Source organism: Manduca sexta, chromosome 22, assembly GCF_014839805.1.
Source record: "Manduca sexta isolate Smith_Timp_Sample1 chromosome 22, JHU_Msex_v1.0, whole genome shotgun sequence".
Classification (NCBI taxonomy): domain Eukaryota; kingdom Metazoa; phylum Arthropoda; class Insecta; order Lepidoptera; family Sphingidae; genus Manduca; species Manduca sexta.
The window spans coordinates 1,191,356-1,197,445 of NC_051136.1; the positions used below are offsets into that span (position 1 = coordinate 1,191,356).

At 35.1% G+C, this 6,090-nt stretch overlaps 1 long non-coding RNA gene across 1 annotated transcript; it reads right to left on the bottom strand.

The window, feature by feature from the left end:
* Positions 1 to 545: 545 nt before the first annotated feature.
* Positions 546 to 3,616, bottom strand: LOC119190176. The gene is made up of 3 exons (XR_005112803.1): positions 3,327 to 3,616; positions 2,843 to 3,028; positions 546 to 789 (listed from the first exon to the last, which is right to left on the bottom strand). It is a non-coding gene; the product is annotated as an uncharacterized LOC119190176 (long non-coding RNA).
* Between the last annotated feature and the right edge of the window lie 2,474 nt (positions 3,617 to 6,090).

The following is a 6,090-nucleotide window of genomic DNA, read 5'->3' on the forward strand; positions in this document are numbered from 1 at the left end:
CGAATCTTATACTCCAATGTATATGTTTCATTACTGAAACAACTATAAACTGACCCCCTTATTCATAAACGTTTTTTATCTAAGGATGGAGTAAAGCTGTGATAACAAACCTGTTTCTCAGTGCCCAACGGCACTGAGAAATAGACATAGGGCCGTTGTGATTGGTTATTATTGTTGTATTTTAATATTAGCCAATCACAACGGCCCTACGTCAACGCACTGCGAAAACTGCCATGCCGTCAGCACTGAGAAACAGACTTGTTATCACAGCCTTACTCGATCGTTAGATAAAAAACGTCTATGAATAAGGGGGTAAGAGTATTATTGACTTTCAACAGTATATAAGTAAAGTTCAATAACTTTTTGACATCTGTTTTACTAGTGACTTAATTAAGGAAACAAAAAAAGAAAAATGTATAAACGAATACATTTTCAGACATTTGAAAAGAAAGATACATATATAACTTAATACAGTAACTTAAAACAATAATTCACATCAATTAAAACGCTACTTACTCTTAAACATAGCACAAACGAAACAAAGCTTTATCCGATCTACATTATTTATTCTTTATACAATATGATGTCTATCATAAAGCATGTGATATGCGTGTCCGTCGGTGCTTGCAAGGGAATTCCAGTTTTTTCATCGCCACCAGGATGTCCAATACCTCGGGGCGTTTCGATTGAACCAAAATTTATTGCAGCTATGATTCATCTATGATTGGTTTGTGTAGTTCAGCGATCCCGGAGCATTCATTTTGTATCTTCTTCATTGCATTTTAGTCTCTAAAATGTTGTTCAGTAGAAGTTAATATTATGTAAGTAAAATAATTATAAAATTGGCTATTGGCTGCTCATAGTTGAAACCATTAGCAAGTTCTGTTGATGAGAAATTACCCTAACCGATAATGTTACCTACAGCTCAGAGATAAGTGAATGAAGAGACAACTTTAAAAGAAAGAGATATAGCGAATGAAATAGTAACCTTAAAAGACAGAAGCGTTTAATAGAGGGCTAAGAATTTGTGCACCGATATTTCTTTAAGGAATGAAGATGATCTCAGATGAGCCTACATAAATAGCACTTGTACTGTATTTAGGGATGAGAAACACTAAATCAAAACTATCTACCCATTTTAAATTATCTATATTGTAAAACAAAACAGACATCACGCCTTTATCCCCAAAAGGCTTGGCAGAGTGGTAGCTAAGGTACCCACTTTTCGCCACGTGTGTTCCGTCTCGTTGTGTGATAGGAGTGACCCTTACTAGTCAAGTACAAATTCCACACTCCGGGCTTAATCCGAGCAGAAAAACCTAATATTAATTTACCCGGAATTCGAACCAGGAGCCTCAGAGCAGTGTTGATACATGCAATAGAACTCGATTTTCAATTATCACTACAGCATTTCGTGTAACAACTCTATTTAAAAATAAACATTCAATTGTTTACATTTCTTCTCCTCTGAATTATTGCAGAGTTTTCGCTTTACTCTCCAAAGAAATTGATTAATGAAATGGTACATAGAAATCGTATACATTTTCCTTTTACGAAACTATGATAATGACCGCAACTATGCAAGTAAAACTTTAATTTCACATAAACATCGGTACAGGAAAACATGGGGAATTAACCGCAACTAAAAGCTTAGTAACTGTTAGGTATACCTCTATGGTAATTTTGACTTTATTGGGTACCTGCAATTCGATGGCGTTAATGTATAAGTATTTTTATAAGTATGTTAATTTGCCTTTTGGGAAGAACTGACAGCAGGTTATTTCTGTTTCTTTTGTGTTAAACCACGGTAATTGTTATACAGGTTTATATGTTAATGCATTATAAATATAATTTTTTGATAAGTTTCTAGTATGAAACGTATTTACTATTAAAAAAAAAACATAATAAGACTTAACACCTCATGTCTCAAGATGGCGAGCGCAGTGGAATACTAAACAATACATTGTAAGTCAAGTTATTGGATGGTGGTTCCTCTGTTTATGGGCATATTGGCTACCAGCAGGCGAACGGCAAGCTCGTCTCGTTATTCAAAGCAATAAAAAAAGAAGTTAATTTATGCCGCCTATTCAAGTGCATGCTCTATTAAGTTAAGGTTATTAGGGTTTAGGGTGAACAGACTGCGGTCCCATGCAACGATTTGTAGTTCAAAATTATAGACTGTGTTCATAGTTTCATAGATTTTTTGCAGTCGTCACGCCATTTAATGAAAAAAATTTGAAGTCATAAATTTCGTTGTTAGATAAGACACAATAACATATCGATGTAAGTATTTGCGCTGGAATATGACCTGCTCTACCTTCCTTAAAGGGATAAGACACCTCCTTTTAGCGCATTGTTCTTAATTTCGTTCCTTGGGTCAACGGCCTATGCATTAATTTAATCTCTAAAATGACAAATTGGTTTGCAAACTATGCAATGTGATAATATTATCCACGGCAGTTGATAATGAATGCGAAAGAATGTTGCCGACATGATAAACATGCAGATACAGATCTTAAAACGTAATTACGTCAATTATAATAAAAACATGACTAGGCGCAAGGCGGGAAATTTATATTGTCCCTTGATGAACTCACATACCCACATTGGATTTTTTTATACGGGCATTGTGGACCTGGTGGTAAGTGGAGTGCGGTCCAATAAAATGTTAACTGACGAGAGATGATTATCCCTCGACAGTCGACACAATTATGTCGGCGCGTTGGAACCGGTTATACACAGGCTGATCACGGAACGAGACACACTTCGTGGGCCACTATGGTGAGTTTTAACATCTTGTGTACGGTTGTCGCTATCCGGACTGATATAAAATATATCCTACCACCAAGAAAAGATTTTGTAAGTATGAATTACGTAGGTCTTTGCGATGTTGCCCCAGTAATAACCAGTGTTGGATTTGTAAACAGGCCGTATAGGCCGAGGCCAAAGCGTGGCAACGACTTAAGTGGCGGCATATTTTAAAGTAGAAGCGGCGCAGTTATTTCAGAACATTTTTTAATTCATCAACCTGTAATCAAAAAAACATGTTACGTACCAATGGTTGCAATCAAATTTTTCTTTGCTCCCAAAAAATAGGCACACGCTCGCGGGACTTGTGGGGTGGGACAAAAATAAATCTGGCACTAATCATACCCGAGACAAATAGCATGCTGATATCGAAATTTTTTTTTTTTTGAGTATCAAACCCATATCCTGCCACTCTATAATCGGCTCACCCTCTTCGCCACAGAGTATGCAACATAAAACCTAATTTATATCACAACCTAGTAAATGAGCAAGGAGATCAAGTAATGGTATGGGCTTACCACCGCCTATCTTTCACCCCCAATCAAACTCCAATGTGTGTATTTCGTATACATAACACCTACCGAATATTTCATACATTAGGCACTGACCTGAAAAAGAACAAGTATTTTAGAATCCATTTCTAGCACACCACTCCGGTTTAATTTCATAAAGTTTAACAAGCCAATCTTTAATAAGAAATTCTTCATAGAATTCTAAATATGGTGTCGAATGAAAACCGGGTTAACTATAAACGTAAGAACAAAAAATGCGTGCGTAAATAACAACAAAAAGTGGGTCTATCCATGGCAACCATTACAAACATTGCATTGTCCATCACTGGTGATGCTACTTATGGTTATTAATACTTGCTGTTTTATGTACGTAGTAAAAAGTCTAAAGTAAGTAGTAAAAAATAATATTATGATTTTACATAATAAGGAATCTAAGTTAGTTGCCGTTAAACTGTAAAGTGATATGCATGTGTAAGGAATAAGACAATTCTTTCGAATGATCTTAGCCAATTATTAAGAATCTACCTCGAGCAAACTGCCTTCAGCATTCATTCTATAGTTATGGCGGCAATATGCACAGATTTATGAATATAAAAAAATATATATTTAAAAAAAAGTTTTTTTTTTATTTTCGTCGACCAAAATATCGCTTATTAAATTGTTTACTGTTTCAAATTAAAATGATGTTTACTTTGAGAGGAGAAAACAACAAACATTTTAAAATTTTGAAACAACCATTTTTATTGCGAAATGAATGACACAATATCCACACTATAAAAAAAATTAAACTATCAAATTTAAGATAACATATTGTAGAAATGTGATATCTATTTATTTTTCTATATGTTTTATAAATTTTGAGTACATAGATAGCTTCTAAAAATACGATTAGCACGCCGTTTTGCTGAGAGCATCTTAATAAGGATAGTAGGGTATTTTTATTCTCCCGGATAGTTACCACCGTTAACAATGTGTAAAAACGATCATGGTGATTCTCGTAAATGTGTTGCGTTCAGGGATCAGCCTATGTATCCGATTCCAACAGGCCGGCAAAATCGTGTCGACAGCCGAGGGGTAATCAATCTCTAGTCAGTCATCACTCTATGAGGCCCCATTCCAAGCACCATCAAGTACATAGAATGACTTTACCATATAAAAATTATTAAATCTCTTTGTATGTTTGAGTCTATCTCTATAATAGCACTACAAATTAATAACTGACGTGTCTCTGCCGATGCCTTGTTTTCTGATCAGATAGCAACCGGCCTTTATCAGTGCATTCTTTCACTATTCGATTCGCGGCGTAAGTCACGTAACAAGGCGATTCAAAGAAGTAAGTCAATCAGGTCAGTGCCTAATGCATATGCTTTAAGGAAAAACCAATTTACAGGTGCAACTGAGACACGTAAAGACCAAAACCTTGGCGGGTAAAGGGATTGTGTGACGTCAAAAGCAATAAGAAATTTATATCTTATTCTAGGACCGCTAGGTGACTACCGCAACTGATGGTATAGTGTCCGCATACTATATTGATAGAGAAATCTTGCTTCTACCGACGGTCGGCAGATTTGTGTCAGTCTTGCTATATTTGTTTTATAGTTTATTTATTAAAAGTCGAATATAGGCTTACAGTAAGATACATCAAAACGATTATATGATAATTAGTATTTTAACAAGAACAACGCAGATAATTAAATTATTGTAGGTATAATTGACTCACTATAATTCGTATGACTTAGGAGCATAAACATTTTTATTAATGTTATGAATTATCAGTATGCCGATGTCAATATCATATATTATATGTATGTCGGCATCCAATCCGTTCTCTAAAAATGTGTTTATCAAAGTAATTGCCTTAGCGGTCGGGCTATCGCTAGTGTGTTAAACGCCATGCACGACTTTAACTGAACGTAACCCCTTTTTTTGTAGGAGCGACTTTTTTCCAGCTCTATCCAGTTGGCTACGATTTAATACATCTGGTAGACTGCCGGCAGTAAAGTTGTTATCACATATTATTAATCCTGTGATAACGGGGCTTCCTTGGCGAATCTGGAACAATAACATATGGGCCTAACATAGTTGAAAAACTAGATCTTCGATCGGTCACATTGCTTCAGTAATACTATTTGTTTGCCTGGATATTGACCTTATAGCAAATTGTCCAGTAAGTATAATGCTGGTATACATTTCAACAAGTATCAAATATTAAAATATTAGGCAACAGGAAAAATCAGATATGTCGACAGAGCAGACTGTTGGACAACGCTCAACACGTAGAAAGCGATAAGTAATCTTGGGCAATATAAATGGTAAGTATTGCTGAATCGCTATAAAAAGATTTCCTAGTTGGCAGCAAATCCCTAATACTATTAAGTAGTGAAATAATAAATGCATTTTTTGCGAATACTAGACCTAGACAAAAATTTTAACTGCATATGCCAATTAGTAGATTAATGCGAATAAAATTTTTGCACGTCCTCGTTTCCGGTAACAAATTCTTTTCTAAATAAAAAATGTGATTATATGACGTCACTTCACAAAATGACAATAGCCATACATTATAGTCGCGATTATAATACACTCGTACAAACAAACTTGCAAAAAATGTGTAAAACCGAGGCTACAAGTGTCTAATATTATAAGTTATAAATCGCGCATTCGATGCACATCAAACAGATATTATCACTCGTTGGACCTACGCATATAACATATTTATTCATACCCAATTAGAGAATTAGAGACACAGTAAAATTAGTTTAAACAAAAA